At 51.6% G+C, this 25,960-nt stretch overlaps 1 pseudogene; it reads left to right on the top strand.

The window, feature by feature from the left end:
- The window catches only part of LOC135571151 (death-associated protein kinase 3-like), a 43,895-nt pseudogene that overhangs the window by 13,643 nt on the left and 4,292 nt on the right, over positions 1–25,960 (top strand).

Genomic DNA, 25,960 nt, shown 5'->3' on the forward strand with positions numbered 1-25,960 from the left:
ATGAACGATAACTACCATGGTGCCATCCTAACTGGTCCTCCTCTCTAATGAACGATAACTACCATGATGCCATCCTCACTGGTCCTCCTCTCTAATGAACGATAACTACCATGGTGCCATCCTAACTGGTCCTCCATTCTAATGAACGATAACTACCATGATGCCATCCTAACTGGTCCTCCTCTCTAATGAACGATAACTACCATGGTGCCATCCTCACAACACACTGGTCCTCCTCTCTAATGAACGATAACTACCATGGTCCCATCCTAACAACACACTGGTCCTCCTCTCTAATGAACGATAACTACTATGGTGCCATCCTCACAACACACTGGTCCTCCTCTCTAATGAACGATAACTACCATGGTGCCATCCTAACAACACACTGGTCCTCCTCTCTAATGAACGATAACTACCATGGTGCCATCCTAACTGGTCCTCCTCTCTAATGAACGATAACTACCATGGTGCCATCCTCACTGGTCCTCCTCTCTAATGAACGATAACTACCATGGTGCCATCCTAACTGGTCCTCCTCTCTAATGAACGATAACTACCATGGTGCCATCCTAACTGGTCCTCCTCTCTAATGAACGATAACTACTATGGTGCCATCCTAACTGGTCCTCCTCTCTAATGAACGATAACTACCATGGTGCCATCCTAACTGGTCCTCCTCTCTAATGAACGATAACTACCATGGTGCCATCCTCACAACACACTGGTCCTCCTCTCTAATGAACGATAACTACTATGGTACCATCCTAACTGGTCCTCCTCTCTAATGAACAATAACTACCATGGTGCCATCCTAACTGGTCCTCCTCTCTAATGAACGATAACTATCATGATGCCATCCTAACTGGTCCTCCTCTCTAATGAACGATACCTACCATGGTACCATCCTAACTGGTCCTCTCTAATGAACGATAACTATCATGGTGCCATCCTCACTGGTCCTCCTCTCTAATGAACGATAACTACTATGGTGCCATCCTAACTGGTCCTCCTCTCTAATGAACGATAACTACCATGGTGCCATCCTAACTGGTCCTCCTCTCTAATGAACGATAACTACCATGGTGCCATCCTAACTGGTCCTCCTCTCTAATGAACGATAACTACCATGGTGCCATCCTAACTGGTCCTCCTCTCTAATGAACGATAACTACCATGGTGCCATCCTAACTGGTCCTCCTCTCTAATGAACGATAACTACCATGGTGCCATCCTAACTGGTCCTCCTCTCTAATGAACGATAACTACCATGGTGCCATCCTAACTGGTCCTCCTCTCTAATGAACGATAACTACCATGGTGCCATCCTAACTGGTCCTCCTCTCTAATGACCGATAACTACCATGGTACCATCCTAACTGGTCCTCCTCTCTAATGAACGATAACTACCATGGTGCCATCCTCACTGGTCCTCCTCTCTAATGAACGATAACTACTATGGTGCCATCCTCACAACACACTGGTCCTCCTCTCTAATGACCGATGACTACTATGGTGCCATCCTAACTGGTCCTCCTCTCTAATGAATGATAACTACCATGGTCCCATCCTCACTGGTCCTCCTCTCTAATGAACAATAACTACCATGGTGCCATCCTCACAACACACTGGTCCTCCTCTCTAATGAACGATAACTACTATGGTGCCATCCTAACTGGTCCTCCTCTCTAATGAACGATAACTACCATGGTGCCATCCTCACAACACACTGGTCCTCCTCTCTAATGAACGATAACTACCATGGTGCCATCCTAACTGGTCCTCCTCTCTAATGAACGATAACTACCATGGTGCCATCCTCACTGGTCCTCCTCTCTAATGAACGATAACTACTATGGTGCCATCCTAACTGGTCCTCCTCTCTAATGAACGATGTAAGTCGCTCTGGATAAGAGCGTCTGCTAAATGACTTAAATGTAAATGTAAATAACTACCATGGTGCCATCCTCACAACACACTGGTCCTCCTCTCTAATGAACGATAACTACCATGGTGCCATCCTAACTGGTCCTCCTCTCTAATGAACGATAACTACCATGGTGCCATCCTCACAACACACTGGTCCTCCTCTCTAATGAACGATAACTACCATGGTACCATCCTAACTGGTCCTCCTCTCTAATGAACGATAACTACCATGGTGCCATCCTAACTGGTCCTCCTCTCTAATGAACGATAACTACCATGGTGCCATCCTAACTGGTCCTCCTCTCTAATGAACGATAACTACCATGGTGCCATCCTAACTGGTCCTCCTCTCTAATGAACGATAACTACCATGGTGCCATCCTAACTGGTCCTCCTCTCTAATGAACGATAACTACCATGGTGCCATCCTAACTGGTCCTCCTCTCTAATGAACGATAACTACCATGGTGCCATCCTAACTGGTCCTCCTCTCTAATGAACGATAACTACCATGGTGCCATCCTAACTGGTCCTCCTCTCTAATGAACGATAACTACCATGGTGCCATCCTAACTGGTCCTCCTCTCTAATGAACGATAACTACCATGGTGCCATCCTAACTGGTCCTCCTCTCTAATGAACGATAACTACCATGGTACCATCCTAACTGGTCCTCCTCTCTAATGACCGATAACTACCATGGTACCATCCTAACTGGTCCTCCTCTCTAATGAACGATAACTACCATGGTGCCATCCTCACTGGTCCTCCTCTCTAATGAACGATAACTACTATGGTGCCATCCTCACAACACACTGGTCCTCCTCTCTAATGACCGATGACTACTATGGTGCCATCCTAACTGGTCCTCCTCTCTAATGAATGATAACTACCATGGTCCCATCCTCACTGGTCCTCCTCTCTAATGAACGATAACTACCATGGTGCCATCCTCACAACACACTGGTCCTCCTCTCTAATGAACGATAACTACTATGGTGCCATCCTAACTGGTCCTCCTCTCTAATGAACGATAACTACCATGGTGCCATCCTCACAACACACTGGTCCTCCTCTCTAATGAACGATAACTACCATGGTGCCATCCTAACTGGTCCTCCTCTCTAATGAACGATAACTACCATGGTGCCATCCTCACTGGTCCTCCTCTCTAATGAACGATAACTACTATGGTGCCATCCTAACTGGTCCTCCTCTCTAATGAACGATGTAAGTCGCTCTGGATAAGAGCGTCTGCTAAATGACTTAAATGTAAATGTAAATAACTACCATGGTGCCATCCTCACAACACACTGGTCCTCCTCTCTAATGAACGATAACTACCATGGTGCCATCCTAACTGGTCCTCCTCTCTAATGAACGATAACTACCATGGTGCCATCCTCACAACACACTGGTCCTCCTCTCTAATGAACGATAACTACCATGGTACCATCCTAACTGGTCCTCCTCTCTAATGAACGATAACTACCATGGTGCCATCCTAACTGGTCCTCCTCTCTAATGAACGATAACTACCATGGTGCCATCCTAACTGGTCCTCCTCTCTAATGAACGATAACTACCATGGTGCCATCCTAACTGGTCCTCCTCTCTAATGAACGATAACTACCATGGTGCCATCCTAACTGGTCCTCCTCTCTAATGAATGATAACTACCATGGTGCCATCCTAACTGGTCCTCCTCTCTAATGAACGATAACTACCATGGTGCCATCCTAACTGGTCCTCCTCTCTAATGAACGATAACTACTATGGTGCCATCCTCACAACACACTGGTCCTCCTCTCTAATGAACGATAACTACCATGGTGCCATCCTAACTGGTCCTCCTCTCTAATGAACGATAACTACCATGGTGCCATCCTAACTGGTCCTCCTCTCTAATGAACGATAACTACCATGGTGCCATCCTAACTGGTCCTCCTCTCTAATGAACGATAACTACCATGGTGCCATCCTAACTGGTCCTCCTCTCTAATGAACGATAACTACCATGGTGCCATCCTAACTGGTCCTCCTCTCTAATGAATGATAACTACCATGGTGCCATCCTAACTGGTCCTCCTCTCTAATGAACGATAACTACCATGGTGCCATCCTAACTGGTCCTCCTCTCTAATGAACGATAACTACTATGGTGCCATCCTCACAACACACTGGTCCTCCTCTCTAATGAACGATAACTACCATGGTGCCATCCTAACTGGTCCTCCTCTCTAATGAACGATATCTACCATGGTCCCATCCTCACTGGTCCTCCTCTCTAATGAACGATAACTACAGGACTATAATAGGAGGAAGTTGTGTAGAACAGGGCTATAATAACAGGAAGTTGCAGAATAGAGCGCTCTATTGCCACAGCCTACACAGATCAGAGACATGTAGAAAGATCTATAGACCGCTGTACAAAGATGGTAGATATATATAGAAAGATCTATAGACTGCTGTACAAAGATGGTAGATATATAGAAAGATCTATAGACTGCTGTACAAAGATGGTAGATATATATAGAAAGATCTATAGACTGCTGTTCAAAGATGGTAGATATATAGAAAAATCTGTAGACTGCTGTACAAAGATGATAGATATATAGAAAGATCTGTAGACTGCTGTACAAAGATGGTAGATATATAGAAAGATCTATAGACTGCTGTACAAAGATGGTAGATATATAGAAAGATCTATAGACTGCTGTACAAAGATGGTAGATATTTAGAAAGATCTATAGACTGCTGTTCAAATATGATAGATATATAGAAAGATCTATATACTGCTGTTCAAAGATGATAGATATATAGAAAGATCTATAGACTGCTGTACAAAGATGGTAGATATATAGAAAGATGTTTATACTGCTGTACAAAGATGGTAGATATATAGAAAGATCTATAGACTGCTGTACAAAGATGGTAGATATATAGAAAGATGTTTATACTGCTGTACAAAGATGGTAGATATATAGAAAGATCTATAGACTGCTGTACAAAGATGGTAGATATTTAGAAAGATCTATAGACTGCTGTACAAAGATGCTAGATATATAGAAAGATCTATAGACTGCTGTTCAAAGATGATAGATATATAGAAAGATCTATAGACTGCTGTACAAAGATGGTAGATATATAGAAAGATGTTTATACTGCTGTACAAAGATGGTAGATATATAGAAATATCTATAGACTGCTGTACAAAGATGGTAGATATATAGAAAGATCTATAGACTGCTGTACAAAGATGGTAGATATATAGAAAGATCTATAGACTGCTGTACAAAGATGGTAGATATATAGAAATATCTATAGACTGCTGTACAAAGATGGTAGATATATAGAAATATCTATAGACTGCTGTACAAAGATGGTAGATATATAGAAAGATCTATAGACTGCTGTACAAAGATGGTAGATATATAGAAAGATCTATAGACTGCTGTACGAAGTGAAACTGAAATACACAACTGTTTCGAGAAGTACAGTCAAATTGGTAACACTTTAGACTGCAGGTACTGTATAATGCATTATGGTCTTGTCATGAGCTTGCTTAAATGGGGGCTGGACGGCTGAAATCTGTACTGCTGAGAGCTTTAAATCCCATTAATAAGAGACACACTTTACCTCAGATAGAGAGATGGACAGAGAGGGAGAGAGAAAGTGCTGTGGTCTCACCACAGGAAGACTGGGGGAGGGGGAGACGGGAGAGACGGGGGAGACAGGGGAGAGGGAGAGACGGGGAGGAGGAGGGGGAGACGGGAGAGACGGGGAGACAGGGGAGAGGGAGGAGGAGGGGAGACGGAGAGACAGGGGAGAGGGAGGGGAGACGGGAGAGACGGGGAGGAGGAGGGGGAGACGGGAGAGACGGGGAGGGGGAGACGGGAGAGACGGGGAGGAGGGGAGGGGGAGACGGGAGAGACGGGGAGGGGGAGACGGGAGAGGAGGAGGAGGAGACGGGAGAGACGGGGAGGGGGAGGGGGAGACGGGGAGGAGGAGGAGGAGACGGGAGAGACTGGGAGGGGGAGGGGGAGACGGGGAAGAGGAGGAGGAGACGGGAGAGACGGGGAGGAGGAGGGGGAGACGGGAGAGACGGGAGAGGAGGAGGAGGGAGGGGGAGACGGAGAGACGGGGAGGGGGAGGGGGAGACGGGAGAGACGGGAGGAGGGGGAGGGGGAGACGGGAGAGACGGGGAGGGGAGGGGGAGACGGGAGAGACGGGAGGAGGGGGAGACGGGAGAGACGGGAGAGACGGGGAGGGGAGGGGGAGACGGGAGAGACGGGGAGGAGGAGGAGGAGGGGGAGACGGGAGAGACGGGGAGGAGGAGGAGGAGGGGGGAGACGGGAGAGACGGGGAGGGGGAGACGGGAGAGACGGGGAGGAGGGAGGGGGAGACGGGAGGAGGAGGGGGAGACGGAGAGAGACGGGGAGGAGGAGGGGGAGACGGGAGACACGGGAGGAGGAGGGGGAGACGGAGAGACGGGAGGAGGAGGGGGAGACGGGAGAGACGGGGAGGAGGAGGGGGAGACAGGAGAGACGGGAGGGGGAGACGGAAGAGAGACGGGGAGGAGGAGGGGGAGACGGGAGAGACGGGAAGGAGGAGGGGGAGACGGGAGAGACGGGAAGGAGGAGGGGGAGACGGGAGAGACAGGGGAGGAGGAGGAGGAGGGGAGACGGGAGAGACGGGGAGGAGGAGGAGGAGGAGGGGAGACGGGAGAGACGGGGAGACGGGAGGAGGGAGACGGGGAGACGAGGGGGAGGGGGGAGACGGGGAGAGACGGGGGAGACGGGGAGGAGGAGGAGGGGGAAACGGAGAGAGACGGGAGGAGGAGGGGAGACGGAGAGACGGGGAGGGGGAGGGGGAGACGGGAGAGACGGGGAGGAGGAGGGGGAGACAGAGAGACGGGGAGGAGGAGGGGGAGACGGGGAGACGGGAGAGACGGGGAGGAGGAGGGGGAGACGGGAGAGACAGGGAGGAGGAGGGGGAGACAGGGGAGACGGGAGGAGGAGGGGGAGACGGGCTGGAGGAGGGGGAGACGGGAGAGACGGGGAGGAGGAGGGGGAGACGGGAGAGACGGGGAGGAGGAGGGGGGACGGGGAGAGGGAGGGGGAGGGGGAGACGGGAGAGACGGGGAGGAGAGGAGGGGGAGACAGGGGAGACGGGAGAGACGGGGAGGAGGAGGGGGAGACGGGAGAGACAGGGGAGGAGGAGGGGGAGACAGGGGAGACGGGAGGAGGAGGGGGAGACGGGAGACGGGGAGGAGGAGGGGGAGACAGGGGAGACAGGGAGAGGGAGGGAGAGACGGGAGGGGAGACGGGAGGAGACAGGGGAGGAGGAGGGGGAGACAGGAGAGACGGGGAGGAGGAGGGGGAGACAGGGGAGACGGGGAGGAGGAGGGAGGGGGAGACGGGAGAGACAGGGGAGGAGGAGGGGGAGACGGGAGAGACGGGGAGGAGGAGGGGGAGACAGGGGAGATGGGGAGGAGGAGGGGGAGACGGAGAGACGGGGGAGGAGGAGGGGGAGACGGGGAGACGGGAGAGACGGGGAGGGGAGGGGGAGACGGGGAGGAGGAGGGGGAGACGGGAGAGACAGGGGAGGAGGAGGGGGAGACGGGAGAGACGGGGAGGGGGAGACGGGAGAGACGGGGAGGAGGAGAGGGAGACGGGAGAGACAGGAAAGACAGGGGAGACAGGGGAGAGGGAGGGGGAGACGGGAGAGACGGGGAGGAGGAGGGGGAGACGGGAGAGACAGGGGAGACAGGGAGGGGGAGACGGGAGAGACGGGGAGGAGGAGGGAGAGACGGGGAGACAGGGGAGACAGGGGAGAGGGAGGGGGAGACGGGAGAGACGGGGAGAGGAGGAGGAGGGGGAGACGGAGAGACGGGGAGGAGGAGGGGGAGACGGGAGAGAGGGAGGAGGAGGGAGACGGAGAGACGGGGAGGAGGAGGGGGAGACGGGAGAGACAGGGGAGACAGGGGAGAGGGAGGAGGAGGGGAGACGGGAGAGACAGGGGAGACAGGGAGAGGGAGGGGGAGGGAGAGACGGGGAGGAGGAGGAGGAGGAGGGGGAGAGGGGGAGAGGGAGGAGGAGGGGAGACGGGAGAGACGGGGAGGAGGAGGGGGAGACGGGAGGAGACAGGGGAGACAGGGGAGAGGGAGGGGGAGACGGGAGAGACGGGAGGAGGAGGGGGAGACGGAGAGACGGGGGGAGAGGGAGGAGGAGGGGGAGACGGGAGAGACAGGGAGAGGAGGAGGAGGGGGAGACGGGAGAGACAGGGGGAGACGGGAGAGACAGGGAGAGGGAGGGAGGAGGGGGAGACGGGAGAGACAGGGGAGACAGGGGAGAGGGAGGAGGAGGGGGAGACGGGAGAGACAGGGGAGACAGGGGAGAGGGAGGGCGAGGGGAGACGGGAGAGACGGGGAGGAGGAGGGGGAGACGGGGAGGAGGAGGGGAGACGGAGAGACGGGGAGGAGGAGGGGAGACGGGAGAGACAGGGGAGGAGGAGGGGGAGACGGGAGAGACGGGGGAGGAGGAGGGGAGACGGAGAGACAGGGAGGGGGAGACGGGAGAGACAGGGGAGGAGGAGGGGGAGACGGGAGAGACAGGGAGGAGGAGGGGGAGAGACGGGAGAGACAGGGAGGAGGAGGGGGGGAGAGAGACGGGGAGACGGGAGAGACAGGGGAGGAGGAGGGGGAGACGGGGAGAGACAGGGAGGAGGAGGGGGAGACGGGGGACAGACAGGGAGGAGGAGGGGAGACGGGAGAGACAGGAGGAGGAGGGGAGACGGGGAGACGGGAGAGACGGGGAGGAGGAGGGGAGACGGAGAGACAGGGGAGGAGGAGGGGGAGACGGGAGAGACAGGGAGGAGGGGGGGAGACGGGGAGACGGGAGAGACGGGGAGGAGGAGGGGGAGACGGGAGAGACAGGGAGAGGGAGGGGGAGGGGGAGACGGGAGAGACGGGGAGGAGGAGGGGGGAGACGGGAGAGACGGGGAGGAGGAGGGGGAGACAGGGGAGAGGGAGGGGAGGGGGAGACGGGAGAGACGGGGAGGAGGGGAGGGGGAGACGGGAGAGACGGGGAGACAGGGGAGAGGGAGGGGGAGACGGGAGAGAGGGAGGAGGAGGGGAGACGGGAGAGACGGGGAGGAGGAGGGGAGACGGGAGAGACAGGGGAGACAGGGGAGAGGGAGACGGGAGAGACGGGAGGAGGAGGGGAGACGGAGAGACAGGGAGAGGGAGGGGAGACGGGAGAGACGGGGGGGGAGACGGGAGAGACGGGAGGAGGAGGGGGAGACGGGAGAGACGGGGAGAGGGAGGGAGGAGGGGGAGACGGGAGAGACAGGGGAGGAGGAGGGGAGACGGGAGAGACAGGGGAGACAGGGGAGAGGGAGGAGGAGGGGGAGACGGGAGAGACAGGGGGAGACGGGAGAGACAGGGGAGAGGGAGGAGGGAGGGGGGGAGACGGAGAGACAGGGAGACAGGGGAGAGGAGGAGGAGGGGGAGACGGGAGAGACAGGGGAGACGGAGGAGGAGGGGGAGACGGGAGAGACAGGGGAGACAGGGGAGAGGGAGGAGGAGGGGGAGACGGGAGAGACAGGGGAGACAGGGGAGAGGAGGAGGAGGGGAGACGGAGAGACAGGGGAGACAGGGGAGAGGGAGGAGGAGGGGGAGACGGGAGAGACAGGGAGACAGGGGAGAGGGAGGAGGAGGGGGAGACGGGGAGAGACAGGGGAGACAGGGGAGAGGGAGGAGGAGGGGGAGACGGGAGAGACAGGGGAGAGGGGGAGACGGAGAGACGGGGAGGGGGAGGAGGAGGAGGGGGAGACGGGAGAGACAGGGGAGAGGGGGGAGACGGAGAGACGGGAGGAGGAGGGGGAGACGGGAGAGACAGGGGAGGGAGGAGGGGGAGACGGGAGAGACGGGGAGGAGGAGGGGGAGACGGGAGAGACGGGGAGGAGGAGGGGGAGACGGAGAGACAGGGGAGGAGGAGGGGAGACGGGAGTGACAGGGGAGGAGGAGGGGGAGACGGAGAGACGGGAGGAGGAGGGGAGACGGAGAGACGGGGAGGAGGAGGGGGAGACGGGAGAGACGGGGAGAGACGGGAGGAGGAGGGGGAGACAGGGGAGAGGGAGGGGGAGACGGGAGAGACGGGAGAGACGGGGAGGAGGAGGGGGAGACGGGAGAGACGGGAGAGACGGGAGGAGGAGGGAGACGGGAGAGACAGGGGAGACAGGGAGAGAGGGAGGGGAGGGGGAGACGGGAGAGACGGGGAGGAGGAGGGGGAGACGGGGGAGACGGGAGAGACGGGGAGGAGGAGGAAGGAGACGGGAGAGACAGGGGAGAGGGAGGGGGAGACGGGAGAGACGGGAGAGACGGGAGGAGGAGGAGGAGGGGGAGACGGGAGAGACGGGGAGACAGGGGAGAGGGAGGGGGAGACGGAGAGACGGGGAGAGGGAGGAGGAGGGGGAGACGGGAGAGAGGGAGGAGGAGGGGAGACGGAGAGAGACGGGGAGGAGGAGGGGGAGACGGGAGAGACAGGGGAGACAGGGGAGAGGGAGGGGGAGGGGGAGGACGGAGAGACGGGGGGAGAGGGAGGGGGAGACGGAGAGACGGGGAGGAGGAGGGGGAGACGGGAGAGACAGGGGAGACAGGGGAGAGGGAGGGAGGGGAGACGGGAGAGACGGGGAGGAGAGGAGGGGGGAGACGGGGAGGAGGGGAGGGGGAGACGGGAGAGACGGGGAGGAGGAGGAGGGAGACGGGGAGACAGGGGAGAGGGAGGAGGAGGGGGAGACGGAGAGACGGGGAGGAGGAGGGGGAGACGGGAGAGACAGGGGAGACAGGGGAGAGGGAGGGGAGGGGGAGACGGAGAGACGGGGAGGAGGAGGGGGAGACGGGAGAGACGGGGAGAGGGGAGGAGGGAGGGGAGACGGGAGAGACAGGGAGGAGGAGGGGAGACGGGAGAGACAGGGGAGACAGGGGAGAGGGAGGAGGAGGGGGAGACGGAGAGACAGGGGGGAGACGGGAGAGACAGGGGAGAGGGAGGAGGAGGGGGAGACGGGAGAGACAGGGAGACAGGGGAGAGGGAGGAGGAGGGGAGACGGGAGAGACAGGGGAGACAGGGGAGAGGGAGGAGGAGGGGAGACGGGAGAGACAGGGGGAGACGGGAGAGACGGGGAGGAGGAGGGGGAGACGGAGAGACGGGGAGAGGAGGGGGAGACGGGAGAGACGGGGAGACGGGAGAGACAGGGAGGAGGAGGGGGAGACGGAGAGACGGGGAGGGGAGACGGGAGAGACAGGGGAGGAGGAGGAGGGGGAGACGGGAGAGACGGGGAGGAGGATGGGGAGACGGGAGGAGGAGGGGGAGACGGGAGAGACAGGGGAGGAGGAGGGGAGACGGGAGAGACAGGGAGGAGGAGGGGGAGACGGGAGAGACAGGGAGGAGGAGGGGGAGACGGGAGAGACAGGGAGGAGGATGGGGAGACGTGAGAGACGGGGAGGAGGAGGGGGAGACGGGAGAGACAGGGGAGGAGGAGGGGGAGACGGGAGAGACGGGGAGGAGGAGGGGGAGACGGGAGAGACGGGGAGGAGGAGGGGGAGACAGGGGAGACGGGAGACGGGAGAGACGGGGAGGAGGAGGGGGAGACGGGAGAGACAGGGGAGGAGGAGGGGGAGACAGGAGAGACGGGGGAGACAGGGGAGAGGGAGGAGGAGGGGAGACGGGAGAGACAGGGGGAGACGGGAGAGACGGGGAGGAGGAGGGGGAGACGTGAGAGACGGGAGGAGGAGGGGGAGACGGGAGAGACAGGGGAGGAGGAGGGGGAGACGGGAGAGACAGGGAGGAGGATGGGGAGACGTGAGAGACGGGGAGGAGGAGGGGGAGACAGGGGAGACGGGGAGGAGGAGGGGGAGACGGGAGAGACGGGGAGGAGGAGGGGGAGACGGGAGAGACAGGGGAGGAGGAGGGGGAGACAGGAGAGACGGGGGAGACAGGGGAGAGGGAGGAGGAGGTGGAGACGGAGAGACGGGGAGGAGGAGGGGGAGACGGGAGAGACGGGGAGACAGGGAGAGGGAGGGGGAGACGGGAGAGACAGGGGAGACAGGGGAGAGGGAGGAGGAGGGGGAGACGGGAGAGAGGGAGGAGGAGGGGGAGACGGGAGAGACAGGGGAGACAGGGGAGAGGGAGGGGGAGACGGGAGAGACAGGGGGAGACGGAGAGACGGGGAGGAGGAGGGGGAGACGGGAGAGACGGGGAGGAGGAGGGGGAGAGGGAGAGAGAAAGTGCTGTGTCAGGTATGGGAAAAGGGTTCAATAAGGGTGTAGTCCTTCCCGGCGTTGACAGAGAGGCTTGCTGGGGTCTCACCACAGGAAGACTGGGGGAGGGGGAGACGGGAGAGACGGGGAGGGAGGAGGAGACGAAAGAGATGGGAGAGGGAGGAGGAGACGAAAGAGACAGGGGAGATGGAGGAGGAGCCAAAAGAGACGCGAGAGGGAGGAGGAGACGAAAGAGATGGGAGAGGGAGGAGGAGACGAAAGAGATGGGAGAGGGAGGAGGAGACGAAAGAGATGGGAGAGGGAGGAGGAGACGAAAGAGACAGGGGAGAGGGAGGAGGAGACAGGGGAGAGGGAGGAGGAGACAAAAGAGACAGGGGAGATGGAGGAGGAGCCAAAAGAGACGCGAGAGGGAGGAGGAGACGAAAGTGATGGGAGAGGGAGGAGGAGACGAAAGAGATGGGAGAGGGAGGAGGAGACGAAAGAGACAGGGGAGAGGGAGGGGAGGAGGGAGGAGAGACAGGGGAGAGGGAGGAGGAGACAAAAGAGACAGGGGAGAGGGAGGAGGAGACGAAAGAGACAGGGGAGATGGAGGAGGAGCCAAAAGAGACGCGAGAGGGAGGAGGAGACAAAAGAGACGCGAGAGGGAGGAGTTGGAGACGAAAGAGACGTGAGAGGGAGGAGGAGACGAAAGAGACAGGAGAGGCAGGAGGAGACGAAAGAGACAGGGGAGAGGGAGGAGGAGACGAAAGACACAGGGGAGAGGGAGGAGGAGACGAAAGAGACGGGAGAGGGAGGAGGAGACGAAAGAGACGGGAGGGGGAGGAGGAGACGAAAGAGATGGGAGAGGGAGGGGGAGACGAAAGAGATGGGAGAGGGAGGAGGAGAAGACGAAAGAGACGGGAGAGAGGGAGGAGAAGACTAAAGAGACAGGGAAGAGGGAGGGGGAGACAAAAGAGACAGGAGAAGGAGGAGGAGACGAAAGAGACAGGAGAAGGAGGAGGAGACGAAAGAGACAGGGGAGAGGGAGGAGGAGACAAAAGAGACAGGAGAAGGAGGAGGAGACGAAAGAGACGGGGGAGGGAAGGGGAGATGAAAGAGAGGGGGCAGACAAAAGAGAGGGAGGGACAGACAAAAGAGAGGGGAGGGAGAGACAAAAGAGACATGGGAGGGAGAGACAAAAGAGAGGGGAGGGAGAGACAAAAGAGAGGGGAGGGAGAGACAAAAGAGAGGGGAGGGAGAGACAAAAGAGAGGGGAGGGAGAGACAAAAGCGAGGGGAGGGAGAGACAAAAGAGAGGGGAGGGAGAGACAAAAGAGAGGGGAGGGAGAGACAAAAGAGAGGAGACGGAGAGACAAAAGAGAGGGGAGGGAGAGACAAAAGAGAGGGGAGGGAGAGACAAAAGAGAGGGGAGGGAGAGACAAAAGAGAGGGGAGGGAGAGGCAAAAGAGGGGAGGGAGAGACAAAAGAGAGGGGAGTGAGGGACAAAAGAGACGGGAGAGGGAGAGACAAAAGAGAGGAGAGGGAGACGAAAGAGACAGAGGAGGAAGGGGGAGAGAGAGAGGGGAGGGAGAGGGAGGAGGAGATGGGTGACATTTGGGATTCAGGCTGTACAGACTGAGGTAAATATGAAGTCCAGGGGAAGATGGAGGGAGAGCAGACGGGTGACATTTGGGATGCAGGCTGTACAGACTGAGGTAAAGTCCAGGGGTCCATAGGAAGGCTCCTTTACACCACAGCCGGCTGGCAATGCCAAAGTCAGGAACACAGTACGGTCACGGTGATAGAAGGTCGGAGTGCAACGTTTGACCTTTTGGGTTTGTTTCAAAGGTGTCACCCAGAAGCAGGAAACAGGAGGAGAGGAGTAGCCCTGCAGAATAGGACAGGACATCCATTTAATAAGGCTGGACTACTCTTTCAACACGCTTAAGCCCTCTGACAGTGCACTTCTTTCACATCCACGTTGGGTTGGACAGGGTTTATCTGACGTTGGGTTGACAGGGTTTATCTGACGTTGGGTTTGACAGGGTTTATCCAATGTTGGGTTGGACAGGGTCTATCTGGCGTTGGGTTTATCTGACGTTGGGTTTATCTGATGTTGGGTTGACAGGGTTTATCTGACGTTGGGTTGGACAGGGTCTATCTGACGTTGGGTTTATCTGACGTTGGGTTTATCTGATGTTGGGTTGACAGGGTTTATCTGACGTTGGGTTGGACAGGGTCTATCTGACGTTGGGTTTATCTGATGTTGGGTTGACAGGGTTTATCTGACGTTGGGTTTGACAGGGTTTATCTGACGTTGGGTTTATCTGATGTTGGGTTGACAGGGTTTATCTGACGTTGGGTTTATCTGACGTTGGGTTTGACGGGGTTTATCTGATGTTGGGTTTATCTGACGTTGGGTTTGACAGGGTTTATCCAATGTTGGGTTGGACAGGGTCTATCTGACGTTGGGTTTATCTGACGTTGGGTTTATCTGATGTTGGGTTGACAGGGTTTATCTGACGTTGGGTTGGACAGGGTCTATCTGACGTTGGGTTTATCTGACGTTGGGTTTATCTGATGTTGGGTTGACAGGGTTTATCTGACGTTGGGTTGGACAGGGTCTATCTGACGTTGGGTTTATCTGATGTTGGGTTGACAGGGTTTATCTGACGTTGGGTTTGACAGGGTTTATCCAATGTTGGGTTTGACAGGGTTTATCTGACGTTGGGTTTATCTGATGTTGGGTTGACAGGGTTTATCTGACGTTGGGTTGGACAGGGTCTATCTGACGTTGGGTTTATCTGACGTTGGGTTTATCTGATGTTGGGTTTGACGGGGTCTATCTGACGTTGGGTTTATCTGATGTTGGGTTTGACGGGGTTTATCTGACGTTGGGTTTATCTGATGTTGGGTTGACAGGGTTTATCTGACGTTGGGTTGGACAGGGTCTATCTGATGTTGGGTTTATCTGACGTTGGGTTTATCTGATGTTGGGTTTATCTGACGTTGGGTTGACAGGGGTTATCTGACGTTGGGTTTATCTGACGTTGGGTTTGACGGGGTTTATCTGATGTTGGGTTTATCTGACGTTGGGTTTGACGGGGTTTATCTGACGTTGGGTTTATCTGACGTTGGGTTTGACGGGGTTTATCTGACGTTGGGTTTATCTGACGTTGGGTTTGTCTGACGTTGGGTTTGTCTACATTTACATTACATTACATTTAAGTCATTTAGCAGACGCTCTTATCCAGAGCGACTTACAAATTGGTGCATTCACCTTATGACATCCAGTGGAGCAGCCACTTCACAATAGTGCATCTAAATCTTTTAAGGGGGTGAGAAGGATTACTTTATCCTATCCTAGGTATTCCTTAAAGAGGTGGGGTTTCAGGTGTCTCCGGAAGGTGGTGATTGACTCCGCTGTCCTGGCGTCGTGAGGGAGTTTGTTCCACCATTGTTGTCTGACGTTGGATTTATCTGACGTTGGGTTTGTCTGACGTTGGGTTTATCTGACGTTGGGTTTGACGGGGTTTATCTGACGTTGGGTTTGACGGGGTTTGTCTGACGTTGGGTTGACAGGGTTTATCTGACGTTGGGTTTATCTGACGTTGGGTTGACAGGGTTTATCTGACGTTGGGTTTATCTGACGTTGGGTTGACAGGGTTTATTTTCTGATCTTTTTAACCTAAGGAGACAGGACTGGAACAGACCCAGTAAACTCATGCACACTAATGATCCGAAATGCTCTCTCAGAAAATCCCTTCACTCTCTTTCTGTTTTTCAGCCTGAAAACATCATGCTGTTGGACAAGAACGTGCCATTGCCAAGGATCAAACTAATCGATTTCGGACTCGCTCACAAAATCGAGGCGGGGGCAGAGTTTAAAAACATTTTTGGGACTCCTGAATTTGTGGGTAAGTTTAAAAAAAAAAAGTTTTCCTTTATTTAACTTGGCAAGTTAGTTAAGAACAAATTCTTATTTTCAATGACGGCCTCGGAACAGTGGTTTAAGTGCCTGTTCAGGGGGCAGAACGACAGATTTCAGTCTTGAGACCGACTCACATAAACATGCCATAAGTAGACTACAACACATGAATAACTACATTATCAATGTAAAATCAAATGTTAGTCACATGTGCTGAATAAAACAGGTGTAGTAGGGTCGCCAGGGTAGCCTAGTGGTTAGAGTATTAGGGTGGCCTAGTGGTTAGAGTGGAGGGGCGGCAGGGTAGACTAGTGGTTAGAGTGGAGGGGAGGCAGGGTAGCCTAGTGGTTAGAGTGGAGGGTCGCCAGGGTAGCCTAGTGGTTAGAGTGGAGGGTCGCCAGGGTAGCCTAGTGGTTAGAGCGTTGGACTAGTAACCGGAAGGTTGCAAGTTCAAACCCCTGACCTGATAAGGTACAAATCTGTCATTCTGCCCCTGAACAGGCAGTTAACCCACTGTTCCTAGGCCGTCTTTGAAAATAAGAATTTGTTCTTAACTGACTTGCCTAGTAAAATAAAGGTTAAATATTTGTATTTTTTTAAAGTAGACCTTACAGTGAAATGATGAATACAACAGGTGTAGTAGACCTGACAGTGAAATTATGAATACAACAGGTGTAGTAGACCTTACAGTGAAATGCTGAATACAACGGGTGTAGTAGACCTTACAGTGAAATGATGAATACAACAGGTGTAGTAGACCTGACAGTGAAATGCTGAATACAACAGGTGTAGTAGACCTTACAGTGAAATGCTGAATACAACAGGTGTAGTAGACCTCACAGTGAAATGCTGAATAAAACAGGTGTAGTAGACCTTACAGTGAAATGCTGAATACAACAGGTGTAGTAGACCTCACAGTGAAATGCTGAATACAACAGGTGTAGTAGACCTTACAGTGAAATGCTGAATACAACAGGTGTAGTAGACCTTACAGTGAAATGCTGAATACAACAGGTGTAGTAGACCTCACAGTGAAATGCTGAATAAAACAGGTGTAGTAGACCTTACAGTGAAATGCTGAATACAACAGGTGTAGTAGACCTCACAGTGAAATGCTGAATACAACAGGTGTAGTAGACCTCACAGTGAAATGCTGAATAAAACAGATGTAGTAGACCTTACAGTGAAATGCTGAATACAACAGGTGTAGTAGACCTTACAGTGAAATGCTGAATACAACAGGTGTAGTAGACCTAACAGTGAAATGCTGAATACAACAGGTGTAGTAGACCTTACAGTGAAATGCTGAATATAACAGGTGTAGTAGACCTCACAGTGAAATGTTTACTTACAAGCCCTTAACCAACAAGGCAAGACAGTTATTTGTACCATTTTATACATTGTAGAATAATAGTGAAGACATCAAAACTATGAATTAACACATAGGAAATAATTTAGTAACCAAAAAAAGTGTTTAAAAAAAAAAATCAAAATATTTTTTATATTTTAGATTCTTCAAAGTAGCCACCCTTTGCCTTGATTACAGCTTTGTACACTCTTGGCATTCTCTCAACCAGCTTGACCTGGAATGCTTTTCCAACCGTCTTGAAGGAGTTCCCACATATGCTGAGCACCTGTTGGCTGCTTTTCCTTCACTCTGCGGTCCAACTCATCCCAAACCATCTCAATTGGGTTGAGGTCGGGTGATTGTGGAGGCCAGGTCATCTGATGCAGTACTCCATCACTCTCCTACCCACATTGGCTATGGAGAGCTTGATCACACAGTCATCCAGAAACAGCTTGTGCTCTCATGCTTCAGTGTTGCTTGCCTCGAAGCGAGCATAAAAGGCATTTAGCTTGTCTGGTAGGCTCACGTCACTTGGCAGCTCGCGGCTGGGTTTCTCTTTGTAATAGTTTGCAAGCCCTGCCACATCCGACGAGTCAGAGCCGGTGTAGTAGGATTCAATCTTAGTCCTGTCTTGATGCTTTGCCCGTTTAGCAGGATTTCTTAGGATTAGTGTCCCACTCCTTGAAAGCGGCAACTCTAGCCTTTAGCTCGATGCAGATGTTGCCTGTAATCCATGGCATCTGGTTGGGTACGTACGCTCACTGTGGGGACGACGATGCACTTATTGATGAAATCGGTTACTGAGGTGGTATAATCCTCAATGCCAAGGGATGAATCCTGGAACATATTCCAGTCTGTGCTGCAAAACAGTCCTGTAGTGTAGCATCCACGTCATCTGACCACTTCCGTATTGAGAGAGTCACTTGTACTTCCTGCTTCAGTTTTTGCTAGTAAGCAGGAATCAGGAGGATAGAATTATGGTCAGATTTGCCAAATGGAGGGCTAGGGAGAGTTTTGTACATGTTTCTGTGTGTGGAGTAAAGGAGGTCTAGAGTTTTGTCCCTCCCGTGACATGCTGGTAGAAATGAGGTATAACAGATTTAAGTTTCCAGATTTAAGTTTTAAGTTTGAGTGCGGTCTGAGTGCCAGCATCGGTTTGTGGTGTTAAATAGACAGCTACGAATAATATAGATGAGAACTCTCTTGGCATGTAGATAGTGTGGTCTACAGCTTATCATGAGGTACTCTACCTCAGGCGAGCATAACCTTGAGACTTCTTTAATGTTAGACATCGCACACCAGCTGTTATTGACAAATAGACCCCCCCGCGCCTCTCGTCTTGCTCTGTCTAGCCAAAACCCAGCCAGCTTTATATTATCCGTGTCATCGTTCAGCCACGACTCGGTGAAACATAAGATATTACAGTTCCTAATGTTCCGTTGGTAGGATAATCTTACTCGTAGATCATCCAGTTTATTCTCCAGTGACTGCACGTTGGCCAGTAGAACAGATGGTAGTGGTGGTTTACTCACTCGCCTACGAATTCTCCCAAAGCACCCCAACCTCCGCCCCCTTTTCCTCTGTCTTTTCTTAACGCGAATGACGGGGATTTGAGCCTGGTCTCGAGAAAGCAGTGTATCCTTCGCTTCGGGGGCTTGTTAAAGAAAGAAAATCTTTGTCCAGTTCGAGGTGTTCATGAGACCCTGTGTTGATGTGTCCATGTGTCCATGTGTTGATGTGTTCATGTGTTCATGAGTACAATGTGTTGATGAGACCCTGACAAATCTCAGGTATCAACAGGAAATGCATTGGTTTGATGTAAATACTACTTTCTATCATTCATTCAGTCTTCTAGTGACCTTCTGTCTGTTATGGACACATTCAGTCTTCTAGTGACCTTCTGTCTGTTATGGACACATTCAGTCTTCTAGTGACCTTCTGTCTGTTATTGACACATTCAAGATAATAACAGAAAATACACTGTTTTGACCCACTTCCCTTTTCTATTTCTGATGCATTTAGTGCAGTGTTCTTCTGATTGGTCAACCTGTCTGTTTCAGCCCCAGAGATAGTGATGCATTCAGTGCAGTGTTCTGCTGATTGGTCAACCTGTCTGTTTCAGCCCCAGAGATAGTGATGCATTCAGTGCAGTGTTCTGCTGATTGGTCAACCTGTCTGTTTCAGCCCCAGAGATGGTGATGCATTTAGTGCAGTGTTCTGCTGATTGGTCAACCTGTCTGTTTCAGCCCCAGAGATAGTGATGCATTTAGTGCAGTGTTCTGCTGATTGGTCAACCTGTCTGTTTCAGCCCCAGAGATAGTGAACTACGAACCGCTGGGACTGGAGGCAGATATGTGGAGTATAGGAGTCATCACCTACATCCTGTGAGTTTAGGTTCATCACGACATGAACCACACTACACATGAACCCTTCTTAGGGAGTTCAACATGAAGCATGACCCACACTATACATGAACCCTTCTTAGGGAGTTCAACATGAAGCATGAACCACACTATACATGAACCCTTCTTAGGGAGTTCAACATGAAGCATGAACCACACTATACATGAACCCTTCTTAGGGAGTTCAACATGAAGCATGAACCACACTATACATGAACCCTTCTTAGGGAGTTCAACATGAAGCATGAACCACACTATACATGAACCCCTCTTAGGGAGTTCAACACAACATGAAGCATGAACCACACTATACATGAACCCTTATTAGGGAGTTCAACATGAAGCATGGACCACACTACACATGAACCCTTCTTAGGGAGTTCAACATGAAGCATGAACCAAACTACACATGAACCCTTCTTAGGGAGTTCAACATGAAGCATGAACCACACTACACATGAACCCTTCTTAGGGAGTTCAACACAACATGAAGCATGAACCACACTACACATGAACCCTTCTTAGGGAGTTCAACAAAACATGAAGCATGAACCACACTACACATGAACCCTTCGTAGGGAGTTCAACATGAAGCATGAACCACACTACACATGAACCCTTCTTAGGGAGTTCAACATGAAGCATGAACCACACTACACATGAACCCTTCTTAGGGAGTTCAACATGAAGCATGAACCCTTCTTAGGGAGTTCAACATGAAGCATGAACCACACTATACATGAACCCTTCTTAGGGAGTTCAACATGAAGCATGAACCACACTACACATGAACCCTTCTTAGGGAGTTCAACATGAAGCATGAACCACACTATACATGAACCCTTCTTAGGGAGTTCAACATGAAGCATGAACCACACTACACATGAACCCTTCTTAGGGAGTTCAACATGAAGCATGAACCACACTACACATGAACCCTTATTAGGGAGTTCAACACAACATGAAGCATGAACCCTTATTAGGGAGTTCAACACACTATGAAGCATGAACCACACTATACATGAACCCTTCTTAGGGAGTTCAACATGAAGCATGAACCACACTACACATGAACCCTTATTAGGGAGTTCAACACAACATGAAGCATGAACCACACTACACATGAACCCTTTTAGGGAGTTCAACATGAAGCATGAACCACACTACACATGAACCCTTATTAGGGAGTTCAACATGAAGCATGAACCACACTATACATGAACCCTTCTTAGGGAGTTCAACATGAAGCATGAACCACACTATACATGAACCCTTCTTAGGGAGTTCAACACAACATGAAGCATGAACCACACTACACATGAACCCTTCTTAGGGAGTTCAACATGAAGCATGAACCACACTACACATGAACCCTTATTAGGGAGTTCAACACAACATGAAGCATGAACCACACTACACATGAACCCTTCTTAGGGAGTTCAACATGAAGCATTAACCACACTATACATGAACCCTTCTTAGGGAGTTCAACATGAAGCATGAACCACACTATACATGAACCCTTCTTAGGGAGTTCAACAAAACATGAAGCATGAACCACACTACACATGAACCCTTCTTAGGGAGTTCAACATGAAGCATGAACCACACTACACATGAACCCTTATTAGGGAGTTCAACATGAAGCATGAACCACACTATACATGAACCCTTCTTAGGGAGTTCAACATGAAGCATGAACCACACTATACATGAACCCTTCTTAGGGAGTTCAACATGAAGCATGAACCACACTACACATGAACCCTTCTTAGGGAGTTCAACATGAAGCATGAACCACACTACACATGAACCCTTCTTAGGGAGTTCAACATGAAGCATGAACCCTTCTTAGGGAGTTCAACATGAAGCATGAACCACACTATACATGAACCCTTCTTAGGGAGTTCAACACAACATGAAGCATGAACCACACTACACATGAACCCTTCTTAGGGAGTTCAACATGAAGCATGAACCACACTATACATGAACCCTTCTTAGGGAGTTCAACATGAAGCATGAACCACACTATACATGAACCCTTCTTAGGGAGTTCAACAAAACATGAAGCATGAACCACACTACACATGAACCCTTCTTAGGGAGTTCAACATGAAGCATGAACCACACTACACATGAACCCTTATTAGGGAGTTCAACATGAAGCATGAACCACACTATACATGAACCCTTCTTAGGGAGTTCAACATGAAGCATGAACCACACTATACATGAACCCTTCTTAGGGAGTTCAACATGAAGCATGAACCACACTACACATGAACCCTTCTTAGGGAGTTCAACATGAAGCATGAACCCTTCTTACAACATGAAGCAACCATGAACCCTTCTTAACATGGGAGTTCAACATGAAGCATGAACCACACTTGAACCCTTCTTAGGGAGTTCAACATGAAGCATGAACCACACTATACATGAACCCTTCTTAGGGAGTTCAACATGAAGCATGAACCACACTACACATGAACCCTTCTTAGGGAGTTCAACATGAAGCATGAACCACACTACACATGAACCCTTCTTAGGGAGTTCAACATGAAGCATGAACCACACTATACATGAACCCTTCTTAGGGAGTTCAACATGAAGCATGAACCACACTATACATGAACCCTTCTTAGGGAGTTCAACATGAAGCATGAACCACACTACACATGAACCCTTCTTAGGGAGTTCAACATGAAGCATGAACCACTTCTTAGGGAGTTCAACATGAAGCATGAACCAGGGAGTTCAACATGAAGCATGAACCACACTATACATGAACCCTTCTTAGGGAGTTCAACATGAAGCATGAACCACACTATACATGAACCCTTCTTAGGGAGTTCAACAAAACATGAAGCATGAACCACACTACACATGAACCCTTCTTAGGGAGTTCAACATGAAGCATGAACCACACTACACATGAACCCTTATTAGGGAGTTCAACATGAAGCATGAACCACACTATACATGAACCCTTCTTAGGGAGTTCAACATGAAGCATGAACCACACTACACATGAACCCTTATTAGGGAGTTCAACACAACATGAAGCATGAACCACACTACACATGAACCCTTCTTAGGGAGTTCAACATGAAGCATGAACCACACTACACATGAACCCTTCTTAGGGAGTTCAACATGAAGCATGAACCACACTATACATGAACCCCTCTTAGGGAGTTCAACACAACATGAAGCATGAACCCTTCTTAGGGAGTTCAACACAACATGAAGCATGAACCACACTATACATGAACCCTTCTTAGGGAGTTCAACACGAAGCATGAACCACACTATACATGAACCCTTCTTAGGCATAAGAAAATACCAAATATGGGCACAATAACCCGATGTGCACTAGTTAAACACATGTGCACATGCACTTACAATAAACATGGGGGGAACAGAGGGTTAAATACACAACACATAATGAGGGAAATGAAAACCAGGTGTGTGGGAAAACAAGACAAAACAAATGGAAAATGAAAAAAATGGATCGGCGATGGCAAAAGGCCCGGCGACGTCGACCGCCGAACAGCGCCCGAACAAGGAGAGGCATCGACTTCGGTAGAAGTCGTGACATGTAAACAGGGATGGTGTAGGTGAACACATGCAATGTTCCTAACACTCCTCCTGTTCTGGCCTTGTTGTTGTTGTGTTCCAGGCTGAGTGGAGCGTCTCCCTTCCTGGGAGAGACTAAACAGGACACGCTGGCCAACATCTCCGCCATGAACTACGAGTTCGACGAGGAGTTCTTCTGCAGAACCAGTGAACTGGCCAAAAGCTTCATACGGCAGCTACTGGAGAGAGACAAGATGTAAGGAGGGGTTAGAGGTCAGGGGTCAGAGTCAGGGTCAGCTGGCTAATATGACAGCTGCTGGAGAGAAACAAGATGTAAGGAGGGATTAGAGGTTAGGGGTTAGGGGTCAGCTGGCTAATATGACAGCTGCTGGAGAGAGACGAGATGTAAAGAGAGATTGGAGGTCGGGGGTTAGGGGTCAGCTGGCTAATATGACAGCTGCTGGAGAGAGACGAGATGTAAAGAGAGATTGGAGGTCGGGGGTTAGGGGTCAGCTGGCTAATATGACAGCTGCTGGAGAGAGACAAGATGTAAGGAGGGATTAGAGGTCGGGGGTTAGGGGTCAGGGTCAGCTGGCTAATATGACAGCTACTGGAGAGAGACGAGATGTAAAGAGAGATTGGAGGTCGGGGGTTAGGGGTCAGCTGGCTAATACGGCAGCTACTGGAGAGAGACGAGATGTAAAGAGAGATTGGAGGTCGGGGGTTAGGGGTCAGCTGGCTAATATGACAGCTACTGGAGAGAGACAAGATGTAAGGAGGGATTAGAGGTCGGGGTTTAGGGGTCAGCTGGCTAATATGACAGCTGCTGGAGAGAGACGAGATGTAAGGAGGGATTAGAGGTCGGGGGTTAGGGGTCAGCTGGCTAATATGACAGCTGCTGGAGAGAGACGAGATGTAAAGAGAGATTGGAGGTCGGGGGTTAGGGGTCAGGGTCAGCTGGCTAATAACTTCATATGACAACTACTGGAGAGAGACAAGATGTGTGGAGTTGGAAAATAAAAATGAGAGATTTGAAATTGAGAGATTTGAAATTGAACTCAGGTGCATCCTGTTTCCATTGATCATCCTTGAGATGTTTCTACAACTTGATTGGAGTCCATCTGTGGTAAATTCAATTGATTGGACATGATTTGGAAAGGCACACACACCTGTCTATATAAGGACCCACAGTTGACAGTGCATGTCAGAGCAAAAACCAAGCCATGAGGTCGAATAAATTGTCTGTAGAGCTCCGAGACATGATTGTGTCTAGGCACAGATCTGGGGAAGGGTACCAAAACATTTCTGCAGCATTGAAGGTATCCCAAGAACACAGTGGCCTCCATCATTCTTAAATGGAAGAAGTTTGCAACCACTAATCGGGTGAGAAGGGCCTCGGTCAGAAAGGTGACCAAGAACCCGATGGTCACTCTGAAGGAGCACCAGAATTCCTCTGTGGAGATGGGAGAATCTTCCAGAAGGACAACCATCTCTGCAGCACTCCACCAATCAGGCCTTTATGGTAGACTGGCCAGACAGAAGCCACTCCTCAGTAAAAGGCACATGACAGCCCGCTTGGAGTTTTGCCAAAAGCCACATAAAGACTCTCAGACCATGAGAAACAAGATTCTCTGGTCTGATGAAACCAAGATTGAACTCTGAACGCTAAACGGAAGAAACCTGGCACAATCCCTACGATGAAACATGGTGGTGGGAGCATCATGCTGTGGGGGTGTTTATCAGCGGCAGGGACTGGGAGACTAGTCAGGATCGAGGCAAAGATGGAGCAAAGTACAGAAAGATCCTTGATGAAAACCTGCTCCAGAGCGCTCATGACCTCAGACTGGGGTGAAGGATCCCCTTCCAACAGGACAACGACCCTAAGCACACAGCCAAGACAACACAGGAGTCGCTTCGGGACAAGTCTCTGAATGTCCTTGACTGGCCCTGCCAGAGTCCGGACTTGAACCTGATCGAACGTCTCTGTTAAGACCTGAAAATAGCTGTGCAGCGATGCTCCCCATCCAACCTGACAGAGCTTTGAGAGAATCTGCAGAGAAGAATGGGAGAAACTCCCCAAATACAGGTGTGCCAAGCTTGTAGCGTCATACCCAAGAAGCCTCGAGGTTGTAATCGCTGCCAAAGGTGCTTCAACAAAGTACTGAGTAAAGGGTCTGAATACTTATGTAAATGAGTTATTTCAGATTTTTATTTTTTTATAACTTTGCAAAAATGTCTAAAAAACTGTTGTTTTTTTCATTATGGGGTATTGTGATGTCATTATGGGGTATTGTGATGTCATTATGGGGTATTGTGATGTCATTATGGGGTATTGTATGTAGATTGATGAGGGATTTTAGAATAAGGCTGTAAACATAACAAAATGTGGAGAAGGTCATGAGGTGTTGAATACTCCACCAAATCCAGTGTAAACATGTTTGTCTTCCAGGAAGAGGTTAACTATTCAAGATGCCCTCAACCATCCCTGGATCAAGGTATATCATCGTCATATGA

The sequence above is a fragment of the Oncorhynchus nerka genome, unplaced genomic scaffold, assembly GCF_034236695.1.
Source record: "Oncorhynchus nerka isolate Pitt River unplaced genomic scaffold, Oner_Uvic_2.0 unplaced_scaffold_727, whole genome shotgun sequence".
Taxonomy (NCBI): Eukaryota; Metazoa; Chordata; class Actinopteri; order Salmoniformes; family Salmonidae; genus Oncorhynchus; species Oncorhynchus nerka.